Below are 21,758 nucleotides of genomic sequence, written 5' to 3'. Positions count from 1 at the left end.
GATAATGGTTACAAAATATACAACTTTTTAGCCTAAATGATGAGGTTTATTCTTTCCCATTAGATCAAATCATTAAAGACAAAAATCAATATGGAGATTTTTTTGAGGGAACTAGTACTGTGTTCTTATGCTAAAACAATAATGACTAAGAAGTTATTCTGCCCTTAGAATGTTCAGGTCACTTCAATTTAATTTTTAAAGCTAAAATCACAAGAGCATTAAAAGCTTTGCAAGTCTTTGGGTCAATACAGCTATTATATTCTAGTTTACATCCAAAATATATGTATAATCTAAAAGCTAATGAGGTAAACAAGCAAATATGACTTTTTACTTTAAGTTTATTAGAATTACATTTGCTCCAGTTACAGTTATTTTGAAATCCAAGTTCAATAAGTTTCTCCTGAACTTTTTTTTTATTTGTCATTAAAACTTTTTCTTTTCTTCCATGTTCATCATGTTGTGAAAGAAGACACACACTACTTACACTAGAGAAAAATTCATGCTATGCTTCAATCTGCATTCAGATTCCATCAATTCCATCTGCGATGTTGGGAAGCTTTTTTCATCATGAGTCTCTTGGAGATGTCCTGGATCCTTGCCTTTTTGACAATAGTTAAGTCAGTCACAGTTGATCATCATTCACTATTATTGTTACTGGGTACAACTTTCTCCTGGTTCTGTTCACTTCATTTTGCATCACTTCATGGAAATCTTTCCATGTTTTTGTTGAGGTTTTTTTGGTGATGTTGTTTGCTATTTCTTATGGCATATTCCATTACACTTTTACCACAGTTTGTTCAGCCATTCCCTAATCGATGGACATCCCTTCAGTTTCCAACTCTTTGCCCCTACATAAAGAGCTTCTATGAATATTTTTGTACAATATTTTCCACATCTTCCCAATTTCCCCTTACCTTCCTAATTCTGCCTCAGATCCCTCTTCAATCCATCCTCTAGATGTCAAAGTGATTTTCCAAATGTGAAGATCTACTCATCTCATTCCCATACTCAGGACATTCCAGTACTCTCTATTACCTCCATGATTAAATAAAACTCCTCCAGGATGAATTATTTCCCCTCTTCCACCTCTTAGCCTTCTTTCAGGACCCATCTCAAATACCATCTTCTGCATTAGGATTTTTTCCAAGTGTAATCCAAGCTTCAAGTGCCCTTCATCTCAAAACTATTTTGTATTTATTCTCTATGTGTATATACATATATAAATCTATGTATATGTTGTCTCTCTGATTGAATATAAATTCCTAGCTGGTAGCTAGGTAGCTCAGTGGATTGGGAGCCAGACCTAAAGATGGAAGGTCCTGGGTTCAAATGTAATCTTAAAATACTTCCTAACTGTGTGACCCTGGACAAGTCACTTAATCCCCATTGCTTAGCCCTTACCGTTCTTCTGCCTTGGAACCAATACACCTTAATGAATCTAAGCTGGAGGTAAGGGTTGGAAAAAATACATATAAACTCCTAGAGAACAGGAACTGTTTTATTTTTGTCTTTGTACCCCAGCACCTAGCACAAGATTTTCAGGTTTTCTTTTGATTTCTTTCCACACACATAAAACTCCTAATTTTGTGTCTTTGTGTTGTCTGTCTCCCCATAAATAAAATGCTTTCCTTTCTCACTTCCACTTCTTGGAATATTTGGTTTCTGAGACTTAGCTCAACCTCTACCTCCTACATACTTACCTGCTCCCCACCTTGCACAGCCACTAGCACATTTCCCCCAAAATACAGTCTTATATTTCTTAAACTTTTTACTTCTGTCTTAGTATTTATACTAAGTAGTGCTTCCAAGGCAGAAAAGCATTTCGGGTAAGGTAACTGCAATAAGTGACTTGCCCAGAGTCACACAGCTAGAAAGTGTCTGAGGTCAGATTTGAACCCAGGAACTCTAATTTCCAGGCCTGGCTCTTCCAGGTACTCCCCATAAATATGTTTTGTTTCCCCCACTAAAATGTGAGTCCCTTGAGAGCCTGAAACTGTCTCACTTCTGTTTTTGTATTCCCAGAAATGTTTCTTTATTGAATTACTTTGGAATGATAGATTGGGGCTAGATTTCAAAGGTAGGCAGAGGGATTTATGTTTTATTCTAAAAACAATACTGAATTTATTGAGGAGAGGAGTCTCAGGTCACATCTGTGATTAAGAAAAATTACTTTGACATTGCTCTGTAGGACACAGTAGAGTGCTGAGAGACTTGAGGAAGAGAAACAATTATGATTTTGTTGCAAAAATCTAGATGGTTGTTGTGCGAGTGGAGAAAAGGGTTTGGATGCAAAAGATGCCAAGGTAGAAACATCAAGATTTTGCAACTCCTTGGATATATGGGATGAGAAAGCAGATCCCTGGATTATGCTTAAGGTATGTACCTTGCTTTCACTCCAGTTGTGCTTCTCGATTCTATAATTTTAAAAACATTGAGAAAGAGAGAGGGGGAGGAGAGGAGAGAAGAGAAATAGGGAGAGGAAGGGAGAAGAGAAGAGTGAGGAACTGGGAGGGGAAGGAAGGGAAGGGGAAGAGAGAGAAAATATTTCCATATACAAAGCTTAATTTTTTAAAAGTACATTATTATAAAATTGTGAATCTATTCCATACTTCTTGCTTTTAAAAAGGTATCTAATAAATGAAACATGTTACTTTCAAAACAGCCCTGCCTATTTGTGCTTCTTTTAAACTGTCTCCTATACTCTTCTCTGTACTTTTAAAAATCTTTCAATAGTCTTCCTCTTTCCTTCTTTCTTAATATTTATTTCTTAGTGCCTAGTTCAGTGTCTGGCATAGAGTAGGTGCTTTATAAATATGTGTTGATTGGTTATCGAACAAATTGATTTATTCAAATTCAGATCTCTCACCTTTCACTACATTGGGAGCCTGCTTAGTAGAAAAACTGTTCAGTGCCCTGAAAATCTTTTGTAATGTATTTTTAATATAATTTAACTAATATTGAAAATGAAAGCAAAAGCTTCACCTGCTGTAATAGTCCAGGAAGGAAGCAGTATTCACTCCCTCTTCTGGCCCCTACCCTTGGAATATGGAATGTTGGATCCTTCCTACCTCCTTCTTATTCTCTTCCCACTGCACCAGATCTATTCCCTACTGAGGGTGAGGGGCCGAGAATCACTGCATAGCCTGAGAGCAGAACAGTATCCCAAAAAGAAAAACCACACTCTGACTTATTTTTCAGTCTAAAGCATTGAAAAAAATAGTTCTGCCTTTTGGTTAGTTGCTTTTAGAAACTAATGAATCAAAATCACAATATTTTCTTATGATTTTAGCTAAAACGTCTTTGGAAAAGAATTCCTCCCATTTGAACCTTCAGAACAAGAATGTCTGTCCTTTCTGTCTCTCTCTATGTGTCACAGGTCATTCACAGACTTCTCACTTAAAAAATCTCCTGTTTGAAATCAAGGGCAAACATAAATTCAAAAGCTTTTAAGATTAGTTTCATTTTTATCTAGAACTGGATTTAAATTAATAATTAAATCAAGAATTGTGAATACATTTAAAGAACAAAAATTGAGGGAGTAAATCCTTTTAGGCAAAAGAAGGGAAGTGGGGCAAAAGAAGAGTTAAAGTAACATCTTTTCTCAGAAATAAAAGTTCAGCCATTCCAGCCAAGTGTTTCATTGACATTCCCAATAGGTGAAGACAATACATGATACAGGAGACCAATTCCCTGCTACATTCAGTACCTAGTCTGTGTACTTAAATTACAAAATCATTACTAGGATCTCTCTCTCTCTGTCTTCTTCTTCTTCTTCTTCTTCTTCTTCTTCTTCTTCTTCTTCTTCTTCTTCTTCTTCTTCTTCTTCTTCTTCTTCTTCTCTCCTCTCCTTTTCTCTTCTCTCTTCTCCTCTCCTCTCTTATTCTCTTCTCTTTTCCTCTCTTCTTTTCTCTCTCCTCTTCTCTCTCTCTCTCTCTCTCTCTCTCTCTCTCTCTCTCTCTCTCTCTCTCTCTCTCTCTCTCTCTCTCTCTCTCTCTCTCTCTCTCTCTCTCTCTCTTTCTCTCTCTCTCTCTCCCTCCCTCTTTTCGCCAAGTCAGAGAAACACTACTGATCCGTTCTTCCCCAGGGTTTTGGAATTTTGCAGTTCCTTCCAAAATCAGCTATGCCCTCTTGACATCAGGAATTACATATCTTATAATGAACTTAAACACTTAATAATAAAAGAATGCTTAACCTAGAGTCTAAGATAATCACATTAGAATGCCATTCATAGCAGGCATACATGAACATGCAATAGCCATACACAATGCAAAGCCTTTCCTGACAGGCTGTTTCAGTAATTACATGTCTAAATTATATGCAGGAAATAATACACGCACATGTCAAAATAGTATATGCCTATCTATAGAAAACAAGAAAATATGTTTAAGAACAAGAAAAAGTTTTTTAAATATTAACACCAATAGGTCTACATGATAACAGAATGGTCATAAATAGCAACACATACAAATAAATGGCAAGATTATTCATAGTTAATAAATTTGGATTAATTTGGATAAACAGAGAGAGCATTTAGTAAGCTCCGATTTTCTCATAGGCATAAGGAGGAAGAGCACCGAGGATAAAACTATAAGGAAAAAGACTCAAGGAGTTTATATTGTAATGAGGAAAAACAAAGCATAAATGGGTGCTGAAAAAGGGAAAGAGGTGCATAAGCATAATCAAATGTTTTAGAGATAGTCTCGAAGTGATATGGAGGCCTGCTTCCAAAAAAGAAAAGATGAAAATTGAGCTATCAGAACCAGAAGACCCAAAGGTAGGGACCTAAGTTGTGTGTTGAAGGAGGGTGATATGGAGGGGATGAGAATGATGGCTAGAGTCCAGACAGTACAGTAAGAAGATAGCGGGAAGGGACTTGGAGGCCTTGTTCTGGACAAATTAAAGCAAAATATCTCCATAACACATGTATAATATTAATTCAAAAGCAAATAAGCATGATTATGAATGTCAAATATAAATATATTAAAACAAAGTAATTAATATGTACATCAATTCATATATGTGATTACACATAAGACACATATTACATGGACATATATTAGCATATAGTCTGGCTACATGTATAACTATTTCACCAGCTTACCTTGGGACATTGCCAGTCAGTCTGATCACTAGTCAGACAAACCTTATTTGGGGTTTTCTTGGTAAAAATAGTGAAGTGGTTTGCCACTTTCTTCTCCAGTTCATTTTACAAATGAGGAAACTGAGGCAGACAAGTATAAATTACTTACCTAGCTACTGTCTGAGGCCAGATTTTAACTTAGATCTCCCTGACTCCAGGCTCAGCACTCTACCCAGTGCACTACCTGAATGTCCCTGTTGATGCGATGGGCAGATCCTAATCCTAATCACAATTATAGTCTTGCCTTCCTAAATGGAAACTAGTAAAGGACTTCACTTGGGTACTCTAGGAATCTCTATAATTGAAATACTGGACAGAAAGAGTGTTGCCTCTGAGTTTAATCCCCTCCTTTTATTTGAATTGGTTGTTGAGTTAGAGTGACAAAGTCTTCACTTCTGAAGTCTATTTCTATGCCATTGTCTGGATCAAGCAATTTTTGCACACCTGTCAGTCAGTTAATCAATAAGTATTTGTTGTCTGCTCTGTGCTGGGCTCTGCCCTAAGTGCCAGCAAATAGTCTCTTTTTGGAGTCAGCTTGGTAAGTGTCAATCAGTCTTGACCATCTTATCAGGGAGGTCAGACAACTCAACTAACTATAGCCAATAAGTAGCTAAAGAGTACCCACTACTCTGTAGGGTTATTTTGTGGACAGATAGATTGCCCAATTTTTCCACAACTAGGTCTGGAGCATTTTCTATTGATCTGCTAACTTGTGTATCCCTTGAACAACCAAATTTCTCAGCAAAATTGTTGCCTTGTTGAAGGTCTAGACAATGAACTTGGGTTATTAAATTGTTCATCTCTGTCAGCATTCTGGACTGAAGTTATAACTAGATGATAGGTTTCCATTAACTTCTCTCCCAACCAAGAGATGTATTGTTAGTGCCTACAAGCTCTCTGGACTCAGAGACTCCTAAACACAAGTCAAAAGGGAAGACTGGCTTAAACTCAAAAATCAGAAGGAAGGGTTGCTTCGTTTCTCATGAAGTTTTTCATGAGTATTAGGAAAGTCACACACTGGCTCCATTGAGATTTTCTTTAATTTAAAGTATACTAAAGTTGGGGACCCTTTTACCCATACTGTTAAGACCTGGAGATGAGCTATATTCAAGTTAAAGTCTGAGAGTAATGGGGGCAAAAGCCAAAAAAGGGATATGACTATTGGAATAACTTTCAAGACAGAAGTGAGATCATATCAGCTCAGAGTTAGAGGTATTGGGTCATGACTTATATGAGGTTGCTTTTGCAGCTAATAACCAGATTTTGAGCTTCCTTTTTTATTGCTTGCCACCTTTCTAGATGTCTCCTTTCTTTACCCTCAAGTCCTCTTCCAATCTCAACTATGTGCCATAGTATAGATTTGCCTGCACTTTTTTTTCCCTTTGGTACTCTTCTAACTCTTCTGGACTGACTTGCAAGGGCTACATAAATTAGTCATCTAGCCTTTCTTCCATATCCTCTCTCCTATCCCTCTTCAATGTCTCTGATGGATAGTTATCCAGTCTTGGCTTCTCTCCCTCTTCAAAACACTTTGTATCATACTTACTGAAGTGTGTATCTGTTATATGTCCCCAGAAGAGCATTAACTCCCTAAGGTCAGAGATGTTTTTGTCTTTGTTTCCCTAGCACTTAGCACAGTGTCTTCACAATATAAGTGCTTAATAAATATTTGTTTAATTGATTTGAAAGAATGTCTGTTTTTCTCTTCCTTCAAGTTGTATATGTTATAAGACATCATTTTTACTAACCTTAAAAATATGTTTAATACCACCTTTGTGCTGCCTCTCCTGCTCACATTCATACTGCTAGGTTGGGTCCCAAAGGGCTAATAAACTAAACTCTTTACCTATTGTTTATTCCTACATTCTTCTTATCCATAAATCTGTCAGGTAAATTGTTCTATGCTCCCCTAGTTTGCTTATGACATCACCTTTATGTTTAAATCATGTATACATGTTGATCTAATCTTGGTATCTGTTATGAGATGCTGGTCTATCCCCAGGCTCTGCCATACTGTTTTCCAATTTTCCCAACAGTTTTTATCAAATAGTGACTTTTTATACCAAAAGTTTGCGTCTTTTTTATTGATCTGATCAAACACTAAATTACTATGGTCATTTATTGCTAGGTGTTGTGTACCTAATCTATCGATTTTTATTCTTTAAAGATCACAATGAAAATTAGTGTTACATACTAGATAAACAGTTGGCCTCAAAGCCAGGAAGACATGGGTTCAAGTTCCAGCTTCAACATATATTGATTTGTGACACTGGGAAAGCCACTTAGCTTCTCAATGCTGTAGATAGCTAAGACTTTAAGTTGCAGACAAGATGGCAATTTGCATTGAGTCCCTTAGACCAATGAAATCACCAGCCCAGAGAAAATATCTTGACTTATGGTTTCTTAAACCTTTACTAGAGTTAATATTAAGTATTGGTTCCAAAGCAGAAGAGTAGTAAGGGCTAGATAATGGGGATTAAGTGACTTAACCAGGGTCACACAGCAAAGATATGTCAGCATCCAGATTTTGATCTAGGACTTATCATCTCTAGGCCTTGCTCTATACCCACTGAGCCACCTAACTGTCCCAATATTAGCTTTCAAGAGTCAAATAAATAAGATATTCCTTGGCTATTACTTTGGTCCCTGCACAATTAGAGGGGGAAACAATGTAGCCTACAGTAACAAGATTTGGGGTCAGACAATTTTTCTGAAATTAATTAATTAATTATGTGCTCATGAGGACATCTTTTAGCTTTCCTAAACTTCCATTTCACTGTCTGTAAAATTGGGATATTCATTCCTAAAGCTCCTATTTCACAGTGTTGTTCTGTGACTGATCTCACACACTGTTGTGTTTAAAGCAGGTAGGGATCTTTAAAAAGAAAAAATTGTCACCCAGGCACTTGAAAGAGTATCTCCTACTTATTGAATGACTATCATACTCCAATGAACAAAAAACAATGTGTGACCTCCCTAAAGACTTATCCATTCTACAAATCTTGACCAAGCATCAGCTGTTTACACATCACTTCTCTAAGAGCCATTGGCAAGTCCACAGGGCACTTCACACTTGGGGCAGAGAGCAAATCAATATGCAGCAGCAAAGGGGGGTTCCAGGGACAGATATGGTGGAGGGTGGAAGGCTAGGTTGTGGAGCTGTAGATTTCAACTTGTGTTTCTGAGCCAAGCAACTCAAAACATGCTCAGGGCAAGAGGCATAAAACATATCTTGGATTCAATTGGTTGAGCTAGGAGAGACTGTGGCAGACCTGGGCTACCTCAAGGCTTCCCACGGTGGTAGGGACATTGGATAGGTGAAGCCATGGAGGAGCTCACCTAGGATCAAACCAAACTGAAGCATGTCATCTCCTATTATAATTATTCTTGCTAAATAGAAACAAAGCTCAGTTGTTCCTGTATTACTGAAGGATTGCAAGTGTGGCCAACAAATGAGGTCAAAGTCCTAGTTATGGCTTTTGTTGGCTTACGTTTTTGTAATTCTTTTATTTTTCTCTTATGGAAGACCTTGAACTCTAGGCAAAGGAATATTGTATTATATGGGTGACCCTGGGCAAGTCACTTACCACTCATTACCTAGCCCTTACCAGTCTTTTGCCTTAGAACCAATGCACATTGTACATTCTAAGACCAGAAGGTAAGGGCTTTAAAAAAAAAAAGGAATATTGTAGAATCCTCAAGAAGGATAATGCAGCAACTTAATATGCTTAATTTTTGTTATTGTTGTTCAGTAATTTCAGTCCTGTCCAATTTTTCATGACCCCATTTGAGGCTTTCTTGGCAAAGATACTGGAATGGTCTGCCATTTCCTTCTCCAACTCATTTTCCAGATGAATAAACTGAAGCAAACAGGGTTAAATTATTTGCCCAGGGTCACACAGTAAGTATCTTAGGTCAGATTTGAACTCAGGAAGATTAGTCTTCCCAACTCCAGGCCTAGTATTCTATCCACTGCATCATCTAACTGCCCAATTGAGCTAAATAATCCCTCTCAAAACATTTTACTTCTAAGGAGCATGTGATTATCATAGAGCTCTTATATAGCAGAAAGTTCACTTAAGAATATTTTTTGTAGTTTACCTTGCTACCCAATAACTATTTTTAAGCCTAAAGTTTTACTGATCCCTTCATTACTAAGAATGAATAATTCTTAACCCAAGAACAGGCAGAAGTAACTAGAGTTCTCAAACATACAGCCACACCAGTCGTCCCATTATTTAGTCACTACTGGAGAGACACCAGATTTCAGTAAGTATTTCAGTGAGCCATAGCACACCCATAACATCAGAAAATACATGGGACATTTTTATTTACAAAAGTCCCATTTGTTTTCCTCTTGGAGAGTAGTAGGAATTTAATCCAGTAAATCTCTTATACCATTATAGTAATTAATTTTTAGCCCATAAAGTCAACATGTTTTTATGAACATTTAGAAGTTCTTTATTATATGTAATTGGGAAAAATAAAATATCTTTGAATTAAAAATTTCTTAAATGTGAATTCTGGAGTTTTTCTGTTTAATTAATAAAAACAGGCAAAGGCTTATCTGGGTCCACTGAACCTGACAAATATAGAAGTAGAAATAAAAGACAACCCACTCCCAAATTGAGCCCACTAACTTATAACAGTACAAATGGTAAAACCATAACATAGACTTCCTGGCTTTGTAATTTGTGGTGTGGATAACAGAGGACCAAGAAATGTATCCATAAAGTAGCTAGGGATTAAGTATATGCTTTAGAAATTTAGGGCCAGGTTCAGGTAAATGACTTCATATTCTTGGAATATAAATGGACTTGGCTCTAAAGAAGAGAAGTGGACATATCAAAATGCATCTAAGCCTAGATCTCAAGGCCCCTTGGTAATACTTTCATGTTTCATTCTACAATCTAAAATACTTCTCACATTGGTTGTTCCAAACTTCCATGGTACATTAAACCCATTATCCCTTCTCACTTTTGGCAAATGAACTCCTTTCCCACTTTTCTAAAATGACCAGTGCCATCCAGCATGACCACTTTGGTCCACCATAATCTCTGTCTCACAATCTGTGGGTAGACCCATCTTCTCAAGCTTTCAAATAAATCTTAAGGGAAAAGAAGTCCTTCTTCTTTTCCAAAACTAACTGAGTATTAGGGTTGGCAAGGGGCTATTATACTACACAGACATAATCAGGTACTTTTCTCAAGGAGCATTGGAGCAATCATTTCCTTCTTTACCAGTGAAAAATATAGTATTCTCTTTCAAAATAAAAATAAGGCATCATATACATACTTATAGACCCTTGGTTTACTTTGGTTCAGCAACACATTGAATACTCTCCTATAGCAACTAGTCCAATTCATATTGAATAGCCAAAGGACTTTATTGCCCCACTCTTTTAGGATTGCCTCCTGTTCACATCTCTGGCATACTTACAGTTTAAAATATTCCCAGTTCTAGCTAGAATTGACTGACAAAACCATCCAGCAAGCTTGATGATACAGCCTCATTTTAAATCTGCCTTCCTTATCCTGAGTAAATCTTTCTAGTTAATTTGTTATTCAGTCATTTTTTATTTGGGTCTGACTCTTTATGAGCCCATTATTGGCAAAGACACTGTAGAGGTTTGCCATTTCCTTTTCTTATTCATCTTATAGATAAGGAAACTGAGGCAAAGAGGGTTAAGTGATTTGCTGAGGGTCACTCAGCTAGTTGGTGTCTGAAGTCAGATTTTAACTCAAGTCTCCTTGATTCTAGGTGCTACATTCTATCCACTGTGCCACCTAGCTTCTCAGTTTATTTTTAGAGACCCTCCTTTTGCTCCTGGTTCATGTTCCTTTATCTTATGGCCCCATCAACATTGTGACAACTGCCACCATAGTCCCTTTATCTGGATTCCTATGTAAACCTGGGTGTCCATCATCTCATTCAACTGAAGAGTACAATCCATGACTCATTAGGGTTGTTACTCACAGCATGTTGGTCCATGAGATGGACCAACTCTAACCTTGACTGTATCTGTTCTTTTCTTCTATACTGGGCTTGGCTGTGAGTACCAAGAAACCATTCCAAACCATTGCTGTGTGACATTCATCCAGATTCTGCCCTAAATTTGAAGGGCACATCATTAATCTTCAGTCACCTTGGGAACACATTTCTTGGTCCTGTGTCATCCATAATACAAAGCTTGAAGCATCTGTGGGCCATGCAGCCTAGGTTATACCCCCATCTTTGTGCTATTATTCATCCTCTTAAGAAGAGAAATGTTCTCTTTTATTCCACATTTCAAGATCAATGCTTCAAAATCTTTGGGTATCACAATTGGTTGAGGGGTGAAAAGGGGCTCAGCCTGTGGCTAACTTCACAAAGCTTCTGAAATAGAAATGAAGAACTATTTATATAAAGCTTGCAAGTGGCTGTTATCGAAACTTGATTACAATGAGAAACCTGGATAGGATGGCACCTTGGAAAGTTCAGCAATATCTTAAGGAACATTCACTCACTTCCCACCTTGTTATCATGGATTCCCATGGATATTCTAGTTCCTAATCTATCCCTTCCTGCTCCTCATGTCTGCTCCTCTAATTATAACCTAAACACCAACACCACACCAAGAGCTATGCCAACAAAATTCCTCTGCTCCAAGAGTACCCAATCTCTTCCCCCTCACATCATTTTGAGCTTATAGGAGGCACTTCTCATCTGAACAGACTGAACTCCAGGAAAGTAGCTGCTGAATAAGAAGCCCATCTCCTGTCTTTTCATTTTTGGTTTGTATAGAGTGAGTCCCATAGGATAAAAAGACACGAGTGGGTTACAATCTGCACCACAGAGGTATTCCCCAAAATGTATCCTTCTTCTGAAATTCCCCATGTCTGTTGAGGATGCCACTATCTTTCCAATCTCCCATGTTGTCAGTCTACTTTTTATTCCTCACTCGGTTGAACATCCTCTCTTCAAAGTTACCAATGATATCTTAATTGCCAAATCTAATGGCCTTTTCTCAATCCTCATCATTACCGATCTTTCGTAAACATTTGACACCTTGAACATCCTTTCCTTCTTAATATTTACCTATTCTTCTCTGAGATACTGAAATTATATAACCATGTCACCAATAAAAATTCTTATATCTACACCATTAAAAAAGAACTAAGAAACAGACTTTTCTAACCTCTTTTTAAAATCTCTAAAATCAAGAGTTTCAATGGGTTTTGAATCCATTTGTTAAAACTATAAAAATACAACACTTTTTGATTTGTTTAAGAGAACTGATTCACATCAGAAAAATGGAAATTTACTAGACAAATTTCAACAAACATCTTTGCATAATTGATGGATGGAATTGAAAAAATGAGTATCCAATTTAGTAGGCAGAGCCAGGAATGCATTTCTTACATTTGGATCTACATATCTTTATGAGGTATCTTTTTCAACTGTGACAACCATTAAAGCCAAGTATCAAAATAAACTAAAATCAGACCTCTGAATCTCTGCATCACAACGTTAAGCCAATGTTTTCAAAAATAATGAAGCCTATTCAATCACAATGCTCTCACTAAAATATCTTTATTACTAGTAACATTTCAGTGAGAGTAAAAGGAGGTTTCAACCATTAACATGTAAAATATTGTTTTAAAAATAGGATTTCATCTTTATCTCATTCTTTTTCATTTCTATCCATGTAACATTTACAATGTAAATCATTTTAGCACAGTAATATGTGTATATAATTTATAAATAAGTAAAATTTAAAATATTGGGGTGTATGCTCAACAATTTTTTCTCATGTTGGGAATTCATGATCAAAAAGTATGAAAACACTGGCATAGAATTATATAACGCATTTAGGAAGATAATTTAAATGGGCTACAACATAAAAATTGGTGAGAGAGTTAACTGTAATCACAATGACCCAAGTTCATACAAGTCCTAGCTTTCTACTACTTTCTATTTATGGGACCTTAGAAAAGTGACTGAGCTTTGCCTCAAACATTGACAAGAAAATACATGCCAATATATTCATGCAGTATTATGTGGAGAGTACTTTGTAAATTTTAAAGTTCTATACAAGTATAGAGTTATTACTATTATTAATAATAATTATTCATGCACATGAGTTTAAATAGATTATTCTATTCCCATATTACTGTATTCATTACACTCTGACATGGTGAAGGAGTTACTTCCCTTTTATATGTATGCAACGATGCTTCTCTGTACAACAAAATCCAAGCATACTCAGTAGTTCATGAGCCTGCATCAGTTCTGAGCAGTGCAACAGGTCAAAAAGTAGTTTTTGCGATTCTGTTGAAGTGCAGAGCCACTTTGTATCATTTCTCACAGCTAGGTATGAGAGTCTCGATAAAGAGAAAAGGATGGAAACAGCAAATACAGTCACTGTTTCTGAAGCTAAGGCATTTCGTTCTGAATAATAAGGAATCTGTTTTGAAGCCAATTTTTAAAACTAAGTTGCTACAGACTCGGTCTTCTCCATAGTATCCGAGCTATAGTATGGCTCTCAATTCCATGGTAAAACAAAAACTTTAAAATAGAGTCCTCAATTTCTGGGTAGAATTATCCTGAAATCCATGTTTGTAGAGACAGTGTGGTATAGTCCCTAGTGAACAGGGCCATGCATTACATCAGAAAGATTTAGATTCCAATCCTACCTCTGACACTTGATAACTGTGGTCAGAAGGTACAATAAAAGGACACTCTCAAGGTCTCTCTCAAGAACTTTGGTGGCAATTGTGAGACATGGGAGACACTGACAGGACCATCCAGCATGGTGTGTCTGCATCAAAGAAGGCACTGTGCTCTATGAGCAAAAGAGAACTGAATTAGGCTTAAAAACACACTGACACACAAAAATTTAGATATCTCTATCCTAAATCTCTATCCTAAAAATAGCCTATATAGGCTATTTTTGCCCAATCGATCCGAGCTCATATTGGTCTAATCATAGTAATGTCATTTCGGTCTTCTTCAAGTACAAAGAACAACAACCAACCATTAACTGTGTAACCCTTGTTTGGAAAGTGACTTCTTCTCTCAATGCCTTAATTTCACCATCTGTTAAATGAAGGGATTGAACTCAGTCTTTATGATCCCTTTCAAATATAACTCTATGTTCATATTTCCAACCCATGGATGTTCTCCCCATATAGAGTTGCCACTTTAGAGAAAATAACATGGCATCAAACCATCAAAAAATGGAACAAATGCCAACTTAATGGTCACCTAAAATTCTACAAACATTTATCAAGCATGTGTAAAACTCTATATTGGGTGGTGGGAATACAGAGATGAAAAGCTGCATAGCCCCTGCCTTGAAGACTTGAGGTGGTAGGAATATGGGACGTGCACAGAGAAGGATGTTATAACGTAGAACATGGTGTGGCAAAGGAAAATTTGTGACAAAATGCTCCAGGAAAACTTGAAGAGGGAGAGTACTCTGGACTGAACAGATCAGGGAATTTAAATATGCCTGAAAAGGAAAATTTAAATCTTACTGCATGCAACTAATAGCATACAGTGAATGAAACTCTTGTTAGATCTCTTGTTGATTTAAATCTTGGTGAAATGGTATTTTACTCATTTTTAAGGCATAGTCTCTTCATCTATAAATTATACTTCTTAGTATAACAATATTCAGTCACAATTTCATTAATGTGGGTATATTATGCCCATAATATATGGATATATCTAAATATGTACATCTATAGAGACAAGCTTTATGTATACATGAACATATTTAGATATATAGAGACAGGGATAGATGAATAAGAGAAATATCTATATCTCTATAGACATTTATGGATACTTATAAATATCTATTTCTGTATATTGTTATATATATAGACAAATTGTATCTATAGAGATAGATATAGATATCTATGTAGGTATCTGTAGATATTTTTATCTAAAAGACTTTCCATATATTTCTATACAAATATAGCTAATGGAACTATATAGAGAACTCTATAAATTTATCTATGTAGATTATTTGTTTATGTATATAGAGATAGTGATATCTTTCTAACTAGACAGATACAAATCTTGATAGGATTTCTACATATGTATAGAAAGCTTATCTAAATATATAGGCATAACTTAGGGATTTTAAGAAATAGACAAGTCTCTTTATTTGGTACCACCTCCCCTACAAAGACATCCTCTGGGTAGGCAAAGGAGTATGGCAAACCTTCTCATCCAGGAAATTCTTTAATATCAAAAATAAAGTCTAATATGAAGCACAAATAGAATTGTGATGTCTAGGTAAAACATAATTTCTTAAAAATGATTAGGCTCACAATTATGTTGGTTTAAATCTACTACAGAATATGTATGATGTTGGAGATGAGGAAGGAAGAGAGTTTTTGAAAAGTGAAAGAGGTCCTATCATTGCCTAGCCCTTAGCATTCTTCGGCCTTGGAAAAGATACATAGTATAAGGTGAGAGTTTTTTAATTTTCTAAAAGAAATGAAAGATGTATTTTAAAAAACCTCAGTAAAACATTTATTTTTAAGACAAAATAAAGTGGCCTTTCTGACAACAAAATCCAAGTCAAATACACTAGACATTGCTGGGAACATTCAATACCAATAGCTCACATTTATATAGTGCTTTCAGTCTTGCAAATCATTTGAAATATATCATCTCATTTGTTCCTGACAATGACTTATGAGGTGGGAGGTGCTATTATTAACCCCATTTGATGGATGAGGAAACTGAGATTCATGACTTGTTCAAAGTCACATGACTAATGAGTATTTGAAACAGGATTCTGGTTTTTCTGACTCCAGGTCCATAACTAATTCTATCCACCTACCCAGCTGCCAAGCACATCTCCTTCCTTCCTTTTTTTAACAATCTGTCAATTCTCAAAGTGAGAAATGACACGTATGATAGTCACAATCACACTATTAGATGGTTTGGCTTAGCTGTTTTCAGGAAATGTTTCATTGTTGTTTTGGTTGGAGAGAAAAGGGACAGGCTCTAAGTGTTGAAGGGGAAAGTACTATTGTATCAAAACAAAATTAATTCACCCAGAAATATTTAAAAATAGTAAATATCAGTCTCCTCCACCCTCACTTCCTCCATAACATAAATGTGTTTGGCATTCATATACATCATACAGAGAAAATTCCTGGCAACATCATCATTGTTATTGTTGTTAATAATAATGATAATATCTAGCATTTATGTCATATTTTAAAGTTTCCAAAACAATTTCCACATATTTTCTCATTTGAATCTTCTTCAGCAGCTCTGCTTAGGCAGAGCTATAACACCCAATTCTTCCATAGCCATATATATACAGATCCAGAAGAGAACAAGTATCAGTAAATAGAGCACAGACATGCAGTCTTATTTGTGAAAATAGTATTCCTTGGGGGTTGTGGGGTGGAGGCAGGTCTACTGTATAACCTAAAGAGGTATTAGTCATGTTTTCAGTGTTTCTTTGGTGAACTTTCTCTGGCTACAATGCAGACTAATAAAGAGGAAAAAGGTAAAAGTCTTGTTTCCCTTATCCTACAGGAAGAGTGTTTAGATGTATTACACATAAAAGAATGGAATCAAGCAATATATGCTTTAGATTTTGCTCATAAAAATAGTTGTGTCTTGTTGGTCAACTGCTATAACCAGATTAGAATTCCATATCAGTTTCAATGTTCTAAAAGACTCTAAAGATGATTAGATAAAATTTTATTTTCTAACTCAAGCCTTAAACAGATGCTTAAAGAATAGCTATATAATCTATATAATGAGTAGGTCTTTGGGCAAAATATAAAGAAATAATTCTAGGCTGTCTTTACTAAAGATTCATAGAATCTTTAGAGGTAGAATATACTAATATCCTTTAGAGAAACCATGAAAAAATAAAACCTTTATATTCTTTTAAATTGGTCTCATTTTACCTTTCAAATTTTATAAATGTGTTTGTGTGGTATGTGTGTTGTGGATGTGTGTGAATGTGTGTGTATGAGAGAGAGAGAGGGAGGGAGGAAGGGAGGGGGAGGGAGAGAGAGAGACAGAGAGAGAGACAGAGAGAGAGAGAGAGAGAGAGAGAGAGAGAGAGAGAGAGAGAGAGAGAGAGAGAAAGAGAGAGAGAGAGAGAGAGAGAGAGAGAGAGAGAGAGAGAGAGAGAGAGAGAGAGAGAGAGAGAGAGAGAGAGAGAGAGAGAGAGAGAGAGAGAGAGAGAGAGAGAGAGAGAGAGAAGAGGGATCAGGCAGTGAGGTGTCACTGGGGAAAGTGGGAAAGGTCACAACATGTCGCTGAATTCAATAGTTAGCACAGTAGTTGTTAATTGCAAAAGATGGACTTTCAGAAATTTCTAGCCAATATGGCAGTTGCTATTTTACATATATATAAAAGAGACTTCTAGAATGAAATTAAAAGTTTCCTAATCACAGTGTCTCAAAATTATTTTTCTACTTGAGAAAATGGATCCCTGGAGAAACTAACCTTATCCAGAGATAGAGTAAATTCTAAAATGGGGTTCTGACCATAAATGAGATAATAGTATTAGTAGTGGTAGTCTCTCGGTGATCGAGAATGACTATTGTCTTTGTGCAGTTTCATCTACGGTGTACCCTCATGTGGCTTTGCAGTCCAAAGGCTGAGGCACACAGTTTGTGGCACATGGGGCATGGGACACCAGTTGTTACGGGAGGTGCAGTTGTGCCTAGTGTCGGCGTTCACGCGCAGTGGCAAGACGTCGACGTTGCTCATCTTCAAAGGTGGTGGCGGCACGGTTAATGTGGGTTCGCCAGCTGCTTCTATCAGAGGCAGCGAGTTCTAGTTGCTTTGGTGTAATGCCAGCCCATTTCAAGTTGGACTTTAGCTGATCCTTGAATCTTTTCTTTGGTCAGCCTTGTTTCCTGACTCCAGCTCACAGTTCACCATAGAATACCTGTCTTGTTATTCACTGTGGGTCCATGCGGATGACGTGTCCAGACCATCGTAGCTGGGTTTTGAGGACCATGACTTCGATGCTGGTGGAGTTGGCTCTGTCAAGGACTTCCTGACTGGTGATTTGGTCCTGCCATCGGATCCTCATGATTGACCGGAGAGAGCGTTGGTGGAATTGCTCCAAATGCTTCATGTGCTTCTGGTACAGTGTCCATGTCTCACAACCATACAGGAGCGAGCTGAGGACCACTGCGTTATACACTTTGAGCTTCCTCGCAGTGCTTACACCGCTGTGTTGGAGGACTTTGCAGCGCAGCCACCCAAGTGTCTGGCTGGCCTTTTGAATCCTGGCATTAATCTCGTGGTCCAGGGACCCATCGTTGGCGATGGTGCTGCCCAGGTACTTGAAAGTGTTGACATTAGAAAGCTGCGTGCTGTCGATTGTAATGCACGGCTGGTTCGTTGGCCTCCCTGGTGCAGGTTGGAACAGCACCTCTGTTTTGCTGAGGCTGATAGTCAGGCCAAACAGTTTTGTTGCGGTGGAGAACCTGTCCACTATGGTTTGGAGATGATTTTCTTGGTGGGCCATGAGAGCACAGTCATCTGTGAAGAGAGCTTCCAGGATGAATCTCTCTGTTGTCTTTGTTTTTGCAGTCAGGCAGTGAAGGTCGAATAGTGAGCCATCTAGTTGGTATTTGATGTAGACGCCCAGGTCTAGATCCATCACAGCATGTCATAATACTTGGGTGAAAAATAGGTTGACTAGTACCAGAGCGAGGACACAGCCTTGTTTCACACCATTGGAGATGTTGAAGCAATCGGAAGACTCTCCACCAGATAGGACTTCCCCTGTCATGTCGACATGAAAGAGCTGGATCAGTTTGATGAATTTTGCTGGGCAACCAAGCTTGCTGAGGATCACCTACAATGCATCCCTTTTCACTGTATTGAACGCCTTTGTCAGGTCTATGAAGACAATGTAGAGACTCAGGTTCTGCTCAAGGCATTTTTCCTGCATTTGCCTCACTGTGAAGACCATGTTGATGGTGCTACGATCTGGTCGGAAGCCACATTGTGATTCAGGCAGGTTCTGCTCTGAAACAGATGATAGGAGTCTGTTGAGTATAACATGGGCAAGGATCTTTCCAGCAGTGGAGAGTAGTGAGATGCCTCTGTAGTTGTCACAGGCTGCTCGTGAGCCTTTGTTCTTGAATAGGGCTACGATGGAGGCATCTCTGAGTTCTGAGGGCATGTCTTCCTCTTCCCATATGCTGGTCAGCACTATGTGGAATGCCTGGAGTGCTTTTCCATTTAAGACCTTGTACACCTCGGTTGGGATCCCATCTTTACCGGGTGCCTTGCCTGCACTCATTTGTTTAATGGCTTTTTGGACTTCCTCTATTGAAGGAGGGACGTCAAGTTGCTCAATGGAGCGGTTTTGGGGGATCTGGTCAAGGGCGCTTTGGTCAACTGAAGAAGGTCAGTTGAGAAGCTGACTGAAGTGTTCTTTCCACCTGTTGCTGATGCCTTTTTTATCTTTTATGAGAGTGTCACTGTCAGAGGATAGCAAGGGAGTGGTGGTGGGTTTTAATGGCCCATAGACAATCTTGAGGGCACTGAAAAATTGTTTGTAGTTTTTCGTAGCAGCAAACCGCTGGATTTCTTCTGCCTTTTTTTCCCACCATCAGTCTTGCATCTTCCTGATCTCACACTGCGCTGTGGCTTGGAGAGACTTGAATCTGTCCTTTTTAGGAGCAGAGTTTGGGTTATTTTGCCACTCCATAAAGGCTTTGTTCTTCTTGCTCAATAGGTCTTCAATAGCAGTGTTGCTCTCGTCGAACCAGTCCTGGTGGTTGTGTTGTTTTGGGCCTAGGACTGCTTTTGATGTTTCCTTCACTGTGTCTCTGAACTGGTTCCATTTCTCGGTTGAGCTTCCAGTGAGTGGTCCCTTGTCAGACAGCTTGTTGTCCAGGCAGTACTGGAATGTTTGCAAATAAGATGGATCTCTAAGACGACTCATGTTGTAAAATGCGCAAACTGTCTGGGCGCGTTTTGGATGGCGCGGAGCAATGCACATTTGAAGAGTCTCTCTAACCAATTGGTGGTCTGTCCAGCATTCAGCTCCTCTCATGGCTCTGGTGATCTTTACATCCTGGATGTCTCACCGGCATACAATGATGTAGTCAATGAGATGCCACTGTTTTCATGTTGGGTGCATCCAATGAGGTAATAGTTGAATGGAAAGACTCAAGGGAAGGCAGTACAATTTAGCATAAGCATTTAAGAGTATTTCTTAAAGAATTAAATATACAGGTATCCCTTCCACGTTGTGAAGGTTAGGGCCATGGCATCTCCACAATCTGGAAAATACATGTAATATTTTTTGGCCTTCCCTTTACACCAGAGAAGAGTCTGGATTTTTTTTCTTTTTTTAATGGGGTATTTACAGCGTATTATTGTAAATTTTGGTTAAGTATTTGGTCATAGGTCATATGTAGGAAAATGTTAATTAAAAATACTGTGTGAAAAAGAAATTTAAAAATACAATATAAATATGAAGTTTTAAGCAATGATACAAATTTGAGAAAAATACTGAACATACTGCATATGTTAAAAGACATTTCTTTTAAAATAACAAAACATATATTTTATGTATTTGTGAATTACTAAGATTTTTAAGATATCACTACATTTCTAGCTTTTGTGAGTTGTCTGCTGGCTTTCCTATTCTTTTCACAAGCCTTAACTTTTTGCTTATTTTAACTTTAAAAAAGAATTGTGTATACTTATGACATTAAAAGATGTAATATGTTGATATTATACAGTACTATACATATATTTATTCTATGCATTTCTGAGTTTGTAAACTTTTTGTCACCTGCTGGCCTTCACATATCATCTGCAGCCCCAAAAAACTCCCCCAAAATTCCCATTTAATATTATATTCCAATTTGTGATATATAAAAATCATGATAGAAAAAGTCTTAATGTGGAAGGGAGACCTGTTGTTAAAAGTAGATCAGAATAGAATAGAGTTCTGAAGAAAATAATCACTTTTCATAAGAAGTCTAAGAAGAAGCCAAAGGAATTACTTAATATTAGCCTAGATTCCTATGTTTCCTGGGCCAAGCTGGTTGAGGAGAAGAAAGCTTAATAGTCCCTAAATTGAGAGGGATTTGACTGCAAATATGAAATAAAGTTTCAAAAGAAAGCTGAAGCAAATTTCAAAGATATTGACTGAATGTTAAATGAGAAGAGCTGTAGTATCCTCTGGTGAAGAGAAGAGTACTAACCACAGAACCTCTCATACTGAAGGATTGAGTTGCAAGCGGTCCTGAAGTTAGCATCTTACCTTAAAATTTTACCTGGGACACTGCAAGAAGCCAATAGATAAGTGTTCTTTCCTTTGCAGGAGAGAGGCTTAGTAACCACAACACCTTCCTCCCCTAGCAGATGATGGAGATAACTAAAAGATCTAATAAAAATGAATTATAACCACAGCATCTCAAATGAATCTTCTTTCAGGATATTAGGTAACTGAAAATAACTGGATTTGATGGCCAACTGGAGTGAAAAGTAATGTCCAGTAGAAAGCAGCTGAAAATAATTCTTAACAGGATCAATAGATAGTGGTGTCTGGCAGATAGCAGTGAAAAACAACACATAGCTGAGAGCAGCCAAGAACAACATCTGGTGG

Source organism: Monodelphis domestica, chromosome 1 (assembly GCF_027887165.1).
Source record: "Monodelphis domestica isolate mMonDom1 chromosome 1, mMonDom1.pri, whole genome shotgun sequence".
Classification (NCBI taxonomy): domain Eukaryota; kingdom Metazoa; phylum Chordata; class Mammalia; order Didelphimorphia; family Didelphidae; genus Monodelphis; species Monodelphis domestica.
The sequence above is the reverse complement of the archived record's forward strand: the minus strand, read 5'-3'. Positions refer to the sequence as shown.